At 53.9% G+C, this 16142-nt stretch overlaps 1 protein-coding gene across 6 annotated transcripts in view; it reads right to left on the reverse strand.

The window, feature by feature from the left end:
* Positions 1-14973, reverse strand: part of ARHGAP39 (Rho GTPase activating protein 39) — a 152373-nt gene extending 137400 nt beyond the window's left edge. For all 6 annotated transcript variants that reach the window (XR_004371037.2, XM_032760822.2, XM_032760819.2 and 3 more), the window contains exon 1: positions 14799-14973. The gene's annotated coding sequence lies outside the window, so the exon portion shown is untranslated. The remainder of the gene's footprint in view (positions 1-14798) is intronic.
* Between the last annotated feature and the right edge of the window lie 1169 nt (positions 14974-16142).

Consider the following 16142-nt stretch of genomic DNA (forward strand, 5'->3'; position numbering starts at 1 on the left):
TTCATTCCCGTCCTTTAGACCACACACCGCAGTTGCCCACTGTGTGTATCTGTTCCCTGCACTAGAGTCTGAGCTTCAAGAGACAAATGCTTTACCCCTGCATTGCCAGCCCCCAGCACCACTGACTGGCACTCAGTTATCCATGGAATGGATGACCAGAAAGGCATGACCACCCAATCCAGCTCTGACGACGCTGCCTGGTGCTGCTCCCTCCTCCCACACCAGAGACCCCCACCACACACATGTGCTCACACTCAGGACACGCAGTGCTGCCAAGCCTCAGGGCCGCCAAGCCTCTCCTGATACCCAGCCAGGGCCCTTCACATACTAAGCACATGCTAATTAATTCCAGTTTGTAAATCCTAATGTCAGTTCTCTCTGTGGAATGAGGCCTATGTTAGGTGTCTCATCCTTGCATCTGGGGCCCATGCCAGGCTCTGCAGGTCACTGACAAGAGTCTCCGCCCTGCAGCATCTCCCAGCCAGGGCACAGGGTCACCAACAGGCAGATTCTGCAGATGACTTACCATTTAAAATACATCAGAATGGGTCAAGGGTGGATAATAATTTCACATAAGTTCTGATGTTTTCCGCAAAAGAAATGAACGAATAAAGCTGGAGTTGAAAGAAGCTATTGCCAACCGCTTCACTCTTCCTAACTGCATGCTGACTCCGAAGGTGGGGCTCAAGCTGAGAAGTGCTCCCCTTCAGGAGACAGTCTCACTCTACACGCTGCAAACACCACTCTCCCACCTGCTCACTGACCCCCAGATGCCTGCTCGCCTGGGCTCTTGCCAGACACTCCAGTCACACAGAGCTGCTGGCTCCAGCTGCATGTCCCTCCCGCCTGAGGGGCGCTCTTTTTGTGCCTGGTGAATGGCCCAAGGCTCAGCTGCCGATACTCCTCCTTTCCAGACAAGACACCCCTTCTCCAGAAAGCCCACCTGAACTCCACACCCCTCCCGGCCAGCCACCCTAGGGTTCTCCGTACGACCCCAGGCACACGGCCACCTCTGCTGTCCACAGGATGTTAGCACGACTCACTCCCGTGTCCCCCACCAGAGGCCTAGTCTGTCTCCTCCCTGTCAGGGGTATCTGACTGGCAAGTGGCTGGCACATACAGGCCACAGTAGAGACGGGGCGAGATAAGTGTGGGTGGGCCTGGCAAACACAAGACCAGGTGTGAGAGCCCTGCCAGCGTAACGGAGACGGGCTCTGCCCAAGTGAGGCTCATCCTGGGCCCCAGTGGCCTTGGGCAGAAAGCCCCAAACTGTCCGTGGACGCCGTCTGTGATTCCAGCACATGCTGTAAACGAGGGTCTCAGGGACGTCACAGCACCACCCCTCCCAGATGTAGGAATTTCCACAGCACGGCTGAATTCTGAATAGAAAATAAAAGGTCAACACAGCCGCAATTAAATAGAAACACAGCACCTAGAGTTTCAGAGGCTGCTCCCCTTTATCAGCCACACATGCAGCAGGCAGGCAGATGCTGGGAAAACTTACACTGCAGAGGCTTCAGCACAGCCCTGAGTGCCAGGAGGAACATGGGGGCCACCACTGTCATCCCAGGGAATGCTTGAAGGGACTGTAACAGAAAACCACTAGGTGTATCTCAAGGCTAACAGTAAACTCAACCCATGAAGGAAGCATCAGCCACTCTGTCTGGATAGTGTTGGGGCCTCTAGTAGTTTAAAGTAATAATCAAGAGAAAAAGCAGAAAAGATGAAAGGAGCATGGCAAGAAAGGAAAATAGACTCAAACACTGTTGGCCAGACAAGGGGTTCTGGACCCTGTGTCCAGCACCCTGGCTGCCAGGAGCTGGGGAGACACTGGTGCTCCCATAACTCACATCTGTCTACACTGCCATCAACTGTGCTCTGTGTGTGCTGTCTTAGACCAGCCTGCAAGAGGCTGGTTCATCAGCCTCTTAGTGTTGAAATTAATTTTTAAAACTCCTATTATACACAAATAACAGTAATTTACAGAACCCACTGAGACTCAGCCATTCTTCAGCTTCACAACAACCTTGAACAAATAAGCAGGACAAGCATCTTATCTGCAGATGAGAGCTCAAGTGCTTAACTGACTTATCAATCACACAGGCAGCGATTAAGTCAATGTTTAACTCAAGTCTTCTGCACGGAGACCAGTGTAGCATCTGCTACCACCTGAAATTTGACACTGATCAGGGGCCAGGCACAGTGGTTCATGTAATCCTAGCACTTTGGGAGGCAGAAGTGGGAGGATCACTTGAGACCAAGAGTTCAAAACTAGCCTGGGTAACATGGTGAAATCCTGCCTTTACAAAAATTACAAAAATTAGCTGAGCATGGTGACATGCACCTATTGTTCCAGCTACTTGGGAGGCTGAGGCAGGAGGATCGCTTGAGCCCAGGACGTCAAAGATACAGTGAGCAGAGATCATGCCACTGCCCCCTAGCCTGGGTGATAGATCGAGAACCTGTCTCAAAAAAAAAAAAAAAGAGGAAGAAAGAAAAGAAACTGATCAGGGACTTATCGCCTTGCCAAAGCCCCCAGGAACACACCTGCAACACGGCCCTCTGCGGGCATGCAGCCTTCTGAGTCTCACCTTGCAATGTTCTCTTCTGAAAAATCCTAGTCACTCCTGTTTTTAACAGCTTCATTGAGAGAGAATTCACATTACATACAATTCACCCAACTAAAGTATATGATTTTAGGTTATTTTTAGTATATTCACAGATATGTGCAACCTTCACCACAGTCAATTTTAGAGTATTTTCATTATGCTAAAAGAAATTCCATACCTCTTGGCTGTCATCCCCCAGCCCTTGGCAACCACTAATCTACTTTCTATCTCTACAGATTCACTTCTTCTGGACACTTCACATAAACGGAATTGTCATGAGATCCCTGGGGTGTCGCTTCACCAGCTGGAAACCGCTGTGACCAGTGGCGCCTTCTGCCTGAGTATTGCTCATGCCCACTGGGATCATTCCGCCCACTCAGCCTGGCAGGCTGCGCTCAGCTTGCACTACTGGCCCAGATCCCACACCTGCCAAGCGCAAGCCAGGCGCAAAGTGGCAAGGGGTGTGTGGGCAAGCAAGCGCAGGGTCAGGCCACCATGCATAGCCAGGAATGCCGGCTGCAGCAGGGCAGGCTGCTCCAGGTGCCAGCTCTGTGTGAGGCTGTGGCTTGACCAGATGTACTGCACATGGCTTCCACTGTGGGCACCTGCATCTAGATGAGGGGAATGCTGTGGCATCCGGAAGCTTGGAGATGCCGGGAACCACAGGACCCCAAAGAGGGTGTCACAGCCCTGGCTCGAGGAGATCCTAGGTCTGGGCTCCCCAAAGTGCTGCAGCTCTTCTCTCCTTTTCATTACTTGCAATGTGGTGAGTGCTGGGGGGCGGTGGTCGGGGGGAGTGTGTGTTTCAGCCCTGTTTGTGTTGCAGCTCATTTAGTCCCGCCATTCAGCAGGTCCCAAGTGCTTGTCACATGTCCAGGAGGAATGAGGTACGTGAACAACTGGAGGGTGAGCGAGGTGGAGCGGAGCTTCACTGTGCAACAGAGCAGCCCTCAGGAGACCCAGGGTGGGCGGCTCCTCTCCACACACGATGGGCAGCTCCTCTCCACACACGGTGGGCGGCTCCTCTCCACACACGGTCACGGTGGGCGGCTCCTCTCCACACACTGTGGGCAGCTCCTCTCCACACACGGTGGGCGGCTCCTCTCCACACATGGTGGGCGGCTCCTCTCCACATACGGGTTGTCCCAACGACTGTCCAGTTCTCAGCAGAGAGGGCACTCGGACTGGTTAGCTCCTATCCTATCTGCAGGCAGGCTGTCCTGTTGTTTGCCTGAGTCTGGCTGAGTCCAGGGTTTTTATGGGCTTCAGAGGGGAGAAAGTATGTGCTGACTGGTTCATGGGTGGCCGTGGACAGGCCCAGAAGAAGCACCATAAACTCTTACTCTGGTCCATGGAACTGGCAGCCCAGCCCCCAGGCTTCAGGCTGTCCCTGACTTGAACATGGGGCTTCACCAGGGACCTACCCCTTTCCACCCAGGAGCCTGTCTGCCTCCTGCTGCCATCAACCTGCCGTCCATGGTGCCCAGGCTATTCCTGCTGAGGGGCTCCTGCAGGCCTGCGCCAAGCTGCCCTCAGCCCCTCCTCGGGCTCCCTCCTGTGCTCGCTCGTCGGCACCCAAAGTCCGAAGGCGGCCGAGAAGGCAGGGGGCTGGCATGTCAGTTTTGCCCCAAGTGTATGCACACCTGGCCAGGTTGCAACGGTGCCTGGGCTCAGCCTCAACTTTGTTCCAAAACTGACGTGGGCACCAGGAGCAGGGAAAGGCCAGGCAGCGGGAGCAGGCTGGCCTGCTTCTGAGTCTGCAGGGGAAGGGGGGCTTCCTGAGTCCTCAAGAGAGCAGGGATGTCTGGGTCCACAGCCACAGCTGGGCAGCTGCAGCTGTGCCCAGGAGGGCCAGGCTCCCACCCCTCCAACTTGGAAGGGCGTGCGGCTCCTGCCTGTTCCCAGTTCCCACCAGCTCCGTGGACCATGCAGCCCCAAGCCTCCCCAACTGCAGCCAGCATCGTGGCAGCAGCCACTCCAGACAAGCCACCAATGCCATTAGAATCATACAGTATGTTTCCAGCTTCTTTCACTTCGCTTTTTTTTTTTTTTTGAGACAGAGTCTCACTCTGTCGCCAGGCTAGAGTGCAGTGGCATGATCTCGGCTAACTGCAACCTCTGCCTCCCGGCACACCACTGTGTCCGGAATTGGTGGGTTCTTGGTCTTGCTGACTTCAAGAATGAAGCCATGGACCCTCGTGGTGAGTGTTACAGTTCTTAAAGATGGTGTGTCCGGAGTTTGTTCCTTCTGGTGGTTCGTGGTCTTGCTGACTTCAGGAGTGAAACTGCAGACCTTCGTGGTTAGTGTTACAGCTCTTAAAGGCGGTGTGTCTGGAGTTGTTCATTCCTTCTGGTGGGTTCATGGTCTCGCTGGCCTCAGGAGAAGCTGCAGACCTTCATGGTTAGTGTTATAGCTCTTAAAGGCAGTGCGTCTGGAGTTGTTCGTTCCTTCCGGTGGGTTCGTGGTCTTGCTGGCTTCAGGAGTAAAGCTGCAGACCTTCGCGGTGAGTGTTATGGTTCATAAAGGTAGTGTGTCCAGAGTTGTTCCTTCCTCCCGTCAGGAGTTGTTCTTCCCTCCCAGTGGGTTCTGGGTCTCGCTGGCTTCAGGAGTGAAGCTGCAGACCTTTGCGGTAAGTGTTACAGCTCATAAAGGCGGCGCAGACCCAAAGAGTGAGCACCAGCAAGATTTAGCGCAAAGAGCGAAAGAACAAAGTTCCCACAGCATGGAAGAGGACCCCAGCCGGTTGCCGCTGCTGGCTTGGGTGGCCTGCTTTTATTCTCTTATCTGGCTCCACCCACGTCCTACTGATTGGTCCATTTTACAGAGAGCTGATTGGCCCATTTTACAGAGAGCTGATTGGTCCGTTTTGACAGGGTGCTGATTAGTGTGTTTACAAACCTTCAGCTAAACACAGAGTGCTGATTGGTGCATTTACAATACTTTAGCTAGACACAAAAGTTCTCCAAGTCCCCACTAGATTAGCTAGACAGAGCACTGATTGGTGCGTTTACAAACCTTGAGCTAGACACTGGGTGCTGATTGGTGCATTTACAAACCTTTAGCTAGACAGAAAAGTTCTCCAAGTCCCCACCCGAACCAGACCCAGAAGCCCAGCTGGCTTCACCTCCCAATGGTGGGACTTTGCGACACCTAGCCCGGGCACTCCGGCAGCCCAGAGGGAGCTCGTCACCGATTAAGCTCAGCAGGCGCCAGCCACAGCCTCGGCTCCCGCCCACGCCTCTCCCTCCGCTCACCGGAAGGTGAGCGGAGGGAGCCGGCTCCGGCCTCGGCCAGCCCCAGAGAGAGGCCCCCACAGCACAGCGGTGGGCTGAAGGGCTCCTCGAGTGTGGCCAGAGTGGACGCCAAGGAGGCGCCAAGAGCGAGTGAGGGCTGCTAGCACGTTGTCACCTCTCACCTCCACACCCAGCTAATTTTTGTATTTTTAGTATAGACAAGGTTTCACCATGTTGGTCAGGATGGTCTCGATCTCTTGACGTCGTGATCCGCCCGCCTCGGCCTCCCAAAGTGCTGGGATTAGTGGCCTGAGCCACCGCGCCTGGCCTGCATATTTTTAAGGTTCACACACGTTATAACATGAATCAGTAACGCACTTCCTTTTATTGCCAAACAATATTCCATTGCAGGGGTGGACCACATCGTGTTTATCCATTCATCCGTTGATGGACATTTAGGTTGTTTCCACTTTCTGGCTGCTGTGAACACTCATGGACAAGTTTCTGCGTGGACGTGTATATTTCCAGTCACTCAACCAAAAGAACACACAAAAGGTGAACCAGTTTCCAACTGAGACACTCATTTAATTTGACCTACTATATTATTTAAAATAAAGAGAGATGAGATAATTAGGAGAAATAAATGACCAAAGGAAGTGCAGAAATAAAGACACTAAGAGACTAGAGCAAACCCTGATATGACTGAATAAATGGTGATTGAAGAAAGAGATGCTATTTCTAGAATGGGTCCTACAGGTACATTTGCAAAACACCGTGCCTATAGCGTTGCTCATAACTGCACGAAAATTCCACAGCACCTCCATACAGCCGAATACAGTGCAGTCATGGAAAGAAGGTACTGGAAAATGTACTGATATGGAAAGATCTCTCAAACCTAGTTGAAAAAGGCAAGGTTCAGAAACTTTTTAAAAAGAAAAGGGTAAGGAAAAAAAAGAATAGATACACTTGTTTGCTTGCAAAGTTACAAAGTATCTCTCGAAGGATACATAAGAAGCTGGTCCAGCAAAGCTTCCAGGGGAACCAGGTTCCAGGGTAGAGACTAGGAGGCTTCACTGAGCTCCCTTTGTACTTCTGAACCATGTATATTATCTGCTCAAAAATAGTAATAAACAAAATTGGAACTTTCTAGAAAGCAAAAATAAAGAGAATCTGTGAGAATCAAGACATTTATACTTAGGAAAGCAAGTTACAAGAGAGGCCCAGGAAGCTGGAAGCAGCCGATGTGGGAAATGTGTCAAGGAGTCCCTCCCGCTGCTGCGCCAGCCATTCTCTGAGGGCAACTCCCCATCCTAAACCCAATCATCTTTACTGAAGCCAGTGCTCAAAGAAAATGTTGCAATCTGCAGCAAGACATTCAGAACACAAACAGCCAGGTGCCATGGCTCATGTCAACAATCCTGGCACTTTGGGAGGCCAAGGTGGGAGGATCACTTGAGCCCAGGAGATGGAGGCTGCAATGAGCTGTGATCATACCACTGCACTCCAGCCTGGGCAACCCACCCTGACTCACTCTCTAAAAAAAAAAAAAAGAAAATACAAATGTATCTGTTGCCCTCAAGGACTTCCCAGTCCAGAGGGGAGAAAATATTATGTGATTGTGCAGTGACCAAAAGCACCATCTAGAGCACTACGAGAAGGGGTGGAGCACCTGAGGACAAGGCAGGGATCCAGGAGGCCCTCGGACATTACCTGAGTCTGAGTCAAAGGGCTGAAGGAACCAGTGAGCTTGGCTTAGTTTTGGAAGGAGGGATGCCAAGAAAGGCTTGGCCCACAACCACGTGGCAGTTTTTCTGGAGAGCAGAGTAGGCTGGGGTCATGCAGCACTGTGGAGCATGGTCCAGGAGGCACTGGGGAGCCAGGGAGGAGAGCCAGGCAGCAGAGTCACTCGCCTAGACGCTCTGAGCCTGGAGCCATCCTGTGCACTGTAGGATTTCAACAGCATCCCTGGCCTCCACAAATCCTTGGCCATCCCCTCCTAGTTGGGACAACCAAAAATGTCTCCAAATATTGCCAAATGTGGCAGCAGGGTGGGGAGTGATGTCAGAATCACCCCTGGGGAGACCACTGCCCTGTGTATATCATCTGAGCAGCTATGTGGCAGAGACAGGAGAGCAGCTCAAGGCTGGGGCAGGGGAGCCCCAGGAGGCACAGCCTAGTGCAGGAGGGACATGGCGCAGGTCCCGCTCAGGCAAGGGTTCTGATCACCGTTCAGGGGGAACTAGCAACAGGACCTGGAGCCGTACCGCACGGCAGCTGAGAGGAGGACCCAGCATGCCAAACTTCTAGGTGGTGACCAAGCAGATGGAGGTCCCAAAGCCCCAAAGGGTTGAGGCCAGAAGTGAATGTGGGTGCTGAGTCTGAGCCGCCTCAGGGGCTCTTGCACATGGTGGCCAGCTCCAGTGTCCAGCGTCTGAGGCTGAGGGGAGACGTCCAGCTGCACCTTCAGTCATGGTGAGATGGCCCAGACAGCAGGCGCGGGCTCCTTAGCTCTCTTCGGCACAGCGTCCGAGCAGGGGCTCACCCTTCCCCATAAGAAGGCTGTGGGTCACACCCTGCTTTGGTCCGTGGACCCTGAGACGCCAGTCCAGGATGGTGCTGGAAAAGACGCTAGGTTTCTGCCACTCTCTTGCCATAAAAACAGCATGTTGCCACATAAGGCCTGGTCCTGGGTCTGGAAATGAAGACTCTTGGAAAAGAGTCACAAGCAAATGAAACGCGGGCAGGAATCAGCCTCTGCTGCTGTGAGCGCTGCAGTGCTGGAGTTGCTACTGCACCTCGCCCTGGAGAAAGCCGTCCAGTAAACTCCCGGATGTGGATTTCTTCCTTCACCAACCCATCCTACAGCGCATTGCCAATTCAATCTCCCTAAACCATTAATCAGGACATCCCCTGCTCACAAAGCTGCCTGCGGTGGCTCCCTGTTAGCTAGAAAATTAAAATCTACGCCAGGCGTGGTGTCTCACACCTGTAATCCCAGCACACTGGGAGGCCGAGGCGGGCGGATCACGAGGTCAGCAGATCGAGACCATCCTGGCTAACACGGTGAAACCCCATCTCTACTAAAAATACAAAAAAATTAGCTGGGCGTGGTGGCGGGCGCCTGTAGACCCAGCTACTCGGGAGGCTGAGGCAGGAGAATGGCGTGAACCCTGGGGGGCGGAGCTTGCAGTGAGCCGAGATCGTGCCACTGCACTCCAGCCTGGATGACAGAGCAAGACTCTGTCTCAAAAACAAAAAGAAAATTAAAATCTAAAGCCTTTAACTGGAATTCAAAGACCTTCTCATTATGACCCTTATCTCCCATTCTTCCTTACACAACCTTTAAACCGCTAGAAACCACACATAACCAACCTTCTCACCTTTGCTCCCAAAATGTGAAAATACTTCTGTCTGCAGTGCTGTGTCCCTGCTCTTCGCTCTTCACATCCCACTGAGTACGGTCCAGCTAGAAGACCACCTCGTCTTGAAGCCTCCCTTCACTGCTGCAGCCCCCTGCAATTATCTCCCCTTTAAACTTCTAAAGCAAACTTTTCTGTAAATGGGCCAGATAACAAGGGTTTAGGCTTTGTGGGCCACACAGCCTCTACACAAGGAGTCAGTTCAGCCAGAGCAGCCATGGACAATACAGAAATAAACAGGTGCGGCTGTTGAATAAAACCTCATTTACAAAAACAGGCAGAGGAGTCTGCCAGTGGGGCTGTAGTGTACTGACCCCTGGTCTGGAGCACTGGTTAGGCCTTTAATCACAGAAGGACTCATATCTGTAGCAGATGTTTTTCTTTTTAAGCTCCCTGAAAGCATGTCTGTGGCACTACAATGTAAGTACAACTGAGCATAAATTAGATGTTCGATTTTAAAACTACAAAACAATACTTGGAAAACACTTGCAAAAAAAATTGAAAAAAATATTATTAATGCTAAATATTATGGTTTTCCCACAGAAATCCAAAACTCAAAAGAAAAGGAGGGGAAAGCCACACCAAATGTTGCACCAAGAAAAATTCCACCCAATGGATCATAATAGCGGCCACTAATCTCTTTTCACAATACACCAACTGTGTCAAAGACTGGTACGAGTTTCATACAAGATTATCAATGGAGAGGGGTGCTATTTCATGTTAACAAAACTCACAGATGTATGATAATAAAATTACTTTGTCACCATCACATTTCAGGGGGTTAGCAGGATGGCAGGCACCAGTGACCAACACGAGTTTTAGGGAAGACTACCCCTGCAAAATCCTGGTCTCACGTGTCTTGATACCAAACACAGCAGAAGTGGCAGAGGAGCTGGCCTGCAGACCAGCTGAGGAGGAGGACCACAGCAGGTGGAAACGGTGTAGCCAGGGCATGGAAGTCAGGGTCAGACTCAATCTCAGGGCACAGTGAAGACTTGTCAGATAAACTTGGGAACAAGTCTAAGTGGCAGATGAAAGACACAACGAGGCAAGCACAGTGGCAGCAGAGACAGCCAGTGTCAGAGGGTAAGGATTTCACTTGCTGAAGCAAGAAAGGTAACGAGAAGGGACAGGAGATAGGCCAGGCAGGGTAGTCCAGCTCTGCGAGGCAGTCTGCTCCACAAGCTGAACACCAGAGTCTGCTCTTTTGAGCCATGCCTTGTGGTGTCTTTACAGGCCACCTGCAAAGCTAAGTGTGAGACGGATCGCATAAAGTCTATGACGCAGGACCGTGAATCAGCGAAGAGGCACAGCAGAGGGGCTTAGGGGCTTTGCTAGTAGAAGTAGGTGTCTCAATATAAGAGCATGTTTCTGCCGGGCGCGGTGGCTCACGCCTGTAATCCCAGCACTTTGGGAGGCGGAGGCGGGCGGATCACGAGGTCAGGAGATCGAGACCATCCTGGCTAACACAGTGAAACCCCGTCTCTACTAAAAATACAAAACAATTAGCCGGGCGTGGTGGCGGGCGCCTGTAGTCCCAGCTACTCGGGAGGCTGAGGCAGAAGAATGGCATGAACCCTGGGGGGCGGAGCCTGCAGTGAGCCGAGATCGTGCCACTGCACTCCAGCCTGGGCGACAGCGAGATTCCGTCTCAAAAAAAAAAAAAAAAAATTTCATGGACTTTTTTTCAACAGCACCAAAGAAGCCGGTACAAGCCTACCAGGAGGCTGCATTCTCTGGACTACTGTTGATAAATTGTTCAAGGACATGCTAACTCCCCACGTAGTATGCAGCTTCCACAGCCCATCCCAGCAGAGAGGTAGGAGACAAAGCTGGGACAGGCATTTAAAAATCTATTTTAGGCTATTTGTGTTACCACTATCTAAACATTAAATATTCTCACCTTAAATGTCACCAATCTCAAAACAGTCTACTAAAGGTGGAAGGGTTTTCCCTAATCTTTGTGTCACACAATATAAAGGTGATGAGATGCGATTTTCTAAGGTAAAGCTAAGATACAGAGGGAAGAGATGACCAGACTTGAGAAGGATCATATCCTTGAGAAATATGGGAAATCTTTCCACTATGTTCTGAAGCAAGTTAAATCTTACTTCTCGGCCGGGTGCGGTGGCTCACACCTGTAATTCAAGCACTTTGGGAGGCCGAGGCGGGTGGATCATGAGGTCAGGAGATCGAGACCATCCTGGCTAATAGGGTGAAACCTCGTCTCTACTAAAAATACAAAAAAAATTAGCTGGGCATGGTGACGGGCGCCTGTAGTCCCAGCTACTTGGGAGGCTGAGGCAGGAGAATGGCATGAACCCGGGAGGTGGAGCTTACAGCGAGCCGAGATCTCACCACTGCACTCCAGCCTGGGCGACAGAGCAAGACTCCATCTAAAAAAAAAAAAAAAATCTTACTTCTCACAACAGCTTAGCAGGCAGAATGTTACACTGCTGGTGATTCCACCTTCTCACTTTCTGTTATGTCCTCCCTGTCACTTAATGTTTATTTTAATAAATCACCTTTTCTGTTGCAAGGATAATACTGAGAAGTATAACAACAATGGTAGGCTGGGCACAGTGGCTCATGCCTGTAATCCCAATACTTTGGGAAGCCAAGGCCAGTGGATCAGTTGAGCTCAGGAGTTTGAGACCAGTCTGGGTGACATGGCAAAACCCATCCCTACAAACAAAACCAAACAAAAAAATTAGCCAGGTGTGGTGACACATACCTGTAGTCCCAGCTACTTGGGAAGCTAAGGTGGGAGGATGCCTTGAGCCCAGGAGATCGAGGCTGCAGTGAGCCACGATTGCACCACTGCACTCCAGCCTGGCCAGCAGAGTGAGACTCTGTCTCAAAAACAAGCAAAAACTGGCTGGGCGCGGTGGCTCACGCCTGTAATCCCAGCACTTTGGGAGGCCGAGGCCGGCAGATCACGAGGTCAGGAGATCAAGACCGTCCTGGCTAACATGGTGAAACCCCGTCTCTACTAAAAATACAAAAAATTAGCCAGGCGTGGTGGCGGGAGCCTGTAGTCCCAGCTACTCGGGAGGCTGAGGCAGGAGAATGGCGTGAACCCAGGAGGCAGAGCTTGCAGAGAGCTGAGATTGTGCCACTGCACTGCAGCCTGGGCGACAGAGCGAGACTCTGTCTCAAAAAATAAAAATAAAAATAAAATAAAATAAAATAAAATATTCTTTTTTTTTTGAGACAGAGTTTTGCTCTGTCGCCCAGACTGGAGCGCAGTGGCACAATCTCAGCTCACTGCAAGCTCCGCCTCCTGGGTTCAAGCGATTCTCTGTCTCAGCCTCCCAAGTAGCTGGGACTACAAGTGTGAGCCACCACACCCGGCTAATTTTTGTATTTTTAGTAGAGACGGGGTTTCACCATGTTGGTCAGGCTGATCTTGAACTCCTGACCTCAAGCGATCTGCTCGCCCCTGCTTCCCAAAGTGCTGGCATTACAGGCGTGGGCCACCGCACCTGGCCATTTTTCTCTAAGAACGTCTTAAAACAATCACATAATAATTCATCTAAGTATGTGAGGCTTGCTTCTCTTTTACCTTTATAAACGTGTTCATCCAAACCTCAGCTTTCTTGTGTGAGAAACCAGCGCCACAGACTTCCAGCTTAATGTAAACTGGAAGTTTACATTACATTGGCAGTGCTGGGGAAACTAAAGACCCACTGACCCAGCACATGCACCCTGGAAGCACCAGATCTTGGCAGAAATAACAATTTCTAACTTTCTAAAACACAATGTGCCAGGAACAAAGTGTTTCACAAGTCTTAATTCACTGAGTCCTCACAACAACCCTATGAGGCCAATATTATTAGTGTTCCCATTTTACAGACGAGAAACCAAAGGCACAGAGACCTTGCCGAAAACCACAAAGCCAGTAAACAGAAGAGTCGCGACTCGAGGCGGGGGCAGCCTGGCTCCAGAACCCGCCCTCCTGTCCACTCTGCTCCCCTGCCTCTCAGCAAGACAGCTGGCTAGACCAAGTGCAGGGAGCGAGGCGCCACCCCCATTCATTCACTCCAAGCATTTATGGCTACAGAGCCTGTGCCCAGGGTGGTTTATGGAATGAGTCTCCTCGATTTACAGCCACACTTCCTATCAAATCGCCTTTCCCTCCCCCGGCGCGAGAAGCGCACCTTGCCCCTTGTGGATCGGGCGCCGCGGACGGAACCACCTGCTGTCTATAGAGGGCACCTAGGACGCAGCGTCCAATTCCCCTCACTGGCTTCAAAAGACAAATCTCCGTATTGTTGCACCAGCAGGCACGAGAAGCCTCACCACTGTAGGTTTTTCAGCAGAGGTCACTAGAGGTCTGGTTAAACCCGTACAGCACTGAGGGGGAGGGGGCCCGGCTGCGTTTCCGAAGCTGCGCAGCGCCCACAGCAGCTGCTGGTGGGAAGCGGCTCGGAACACACCCACAGCTGCCAAGGAGCCGGCTGCACGTTTTAAAATAAAAAACGTCCTGGGCCCCAAAATGCACAGCCTGCCTCGCTCGCGGCCCTGGGCACGGAACGCTGCCTCCACCCACAGCACTCCAGCAACTGGGAAGCAACCGAGGGAATTCCAGCTCGGGGGGCAACTGGGAGGGGAAGGCTCCGAGCGCCGGAGCCCCAGCCCGCGCCTGCCGCAGAGGCGAGGCCGCAGAGCCCACCCGCAGGCGGCCATGACCCCACCTGGAAACGCCCATGCCCGCTCCCTGCGCCCCGGGGACAAAGCCCGAGGCTGCACCGCAGCGCACCACAGCCCTGCACCCGGGCCGCCCTTCAGGACGCGGGCACCAGCCCCGACCGGCGGGCACCCACCTTGTCCCCACTCCGACGGCGCCCGGGAATGCGGCCGGCGCCCCGAGTTCAGGCTGGGCACACGTGCACCCACACCCACCACGGGCGGGGTCCCCTCACACCCCCCTCGGGCAGGGGCACACTCACACTCACCTAGGGCCGGGCACACTCACACCCCCTCGGGAAGGAGCACACTCACACCCACCTAGGGCCGGGCACACTCACACCCCCCTGGGGCCGGGCACAGCCACACTCCCCTCGGGCAAGGCACACTCATACCCACCGTGGACAGGGGCACACTCACACTCACTCTGGACAGGGACACACCCACACCCACACTGGGGCCGGGCACACTCACACCCACCTAGGGCAGGGACACAACCCACCCTGGACAGGTTACAGTCACACCCACTTCGGGCCGGGCACACGCGCACTCACCCACCCTCACACTCCCAGCCCAGCCCGTCGGCGCGCACCTGGGCCCCGCGCGGCCTTGGCCCCTAGCGCCTCCGCGCCCCCCGCCCGGCCCGGCCCCGCACACCCACGCCCCCTCCCTCCACGGTCCAGTCACAGCCCCTCCCGCCGCTGCAGTCGCCGCGGGCCTGGATTCCTCGCGCTGCCGGGCCTGGAGCCTCCGCCGAGGCTGGGCCAGGACCACGGGGACCGCAGCGCCGGCCCCTCCGCCATCTTCCCGGCCCGCGCCGCCCACCGCCCGCTGCCCGCGCTCTCACCGGCCGGCTGTGCGCGGGCCGCGCCGCCACAGTCCTTCATCCCGGCCCGCGCGACGCGCGTGAGCCGCCCGCCGCTCCCCGGCCTCTCTGCTGCTCCGCCGCGGCTGCCGCGACAGCCCGTACTTTCGGCGTCCTCCGCCGCCGCCGCCGGCCCAGTGCGCGGCGGCCGCGCGTCCTCCCGTCACCAAGCGCAACCCCCCGCCTCCGGCTCCGCCCCCGCGGCGGTCCCCACCCGCCGCCAGGGGGCACTGCCTCGCGAGGCAGCACAACGCATGCGCTGGCGCGCGGCATGCCGGGAGCCGGAGTCCCGCCGAGGATGCGCGGGGCATGCCGGGAGCCGAAGTCCCGCGGTGGGCGCGCGCGGCATTCTGGGAGCCGCCTGGCCCCGCCCCGCCGCCGCGCCAGAGGCCTCTCGCGCGGACCTACCCTGTGAGTTAGCGGTGTCTTCCCGTGTCTTTTGGTGCAGAGCAGTTACCATCTGACACGTCTCGGTGTGGTTTGGTGTAATTTTGCCCTCTCAAACCACGTTGGGCTTCCCGAGCCTGAGATTTTACTTTTCTTCGACTCTGGAAATGCAGCCATTCTTCTCAAAACGTGGGCTGCCCTGTTCCTCAGTCCTTCTTGTGGCGGGCTCGTGTCTCTTCACCTACTGTTATTCTCACCTTTTTAGCCCTGTCACCTTTACTCGGTAATTCACTCAGCTGCAGCTCGACTAGTGCTCCATTCGGCATTTTCTAATCTGCATTCAGCCTGGTCTTCTAGATTCTCTTAGTGCCATGTGCGTTTCTGGAAATTAAATCTGACTGGAATTTCTGGAGAAATGGAGGCTAAACAGCCTGAAGCTTCGACAGTAGAAGACAGGGGCGCACACCCTTCAGTCCTAGACATTCCCTGGGTCCTCAACCGTGAGAAGCCGCAAAGGGCCCAAAGGCCCCCGTCAAAAGTCATCCGTGGAGCTCCACCTCCTGCCCTGCAGCTCACTCGCCTTGCAGGGACTCTCCCGCTTCAGGAGATCTCCCGTCGGGCTGTCTCGCCGCCCGCGCTTCCCTGTTGGGCCGTCGTCACACTTCACTCTTCACTCTTACACACAGGGCTCTGTTTTTTCGCCTCCCGCTCCCTCTCCACGGTATTCACTTAGAAAACCCAACTGGGCGAGCCCAACCCTTCTCCTCCATGACTGCTGAAGAAAATCACACATCCAGGCTGACTGCCTTCACCTTAAACCTGTGACCACTGACCACACACTGGCGGTGAGCACTTCCCACCCCCGTGACCACACGCTAGCGGTGAGCACATCCCACCCCCGTGACCACACACTAGCGGAGACCAGTTCCCACCCCCGTG

This window comes from Hylobates moloch, unplaced genomic scaffold, assembly GCF_009828535.3.
Source record: "Hylobates moloch isolate HMO894 unplaced genomic scaffold, HMol_V3 SCAFFOLD_9, whole genome shotgun sequence".
NCBI lineage: Eukaryota > Metazoa > Chordata > Mammalia > Primates > Hylobatidae > Hylobates > Hylobates moloch.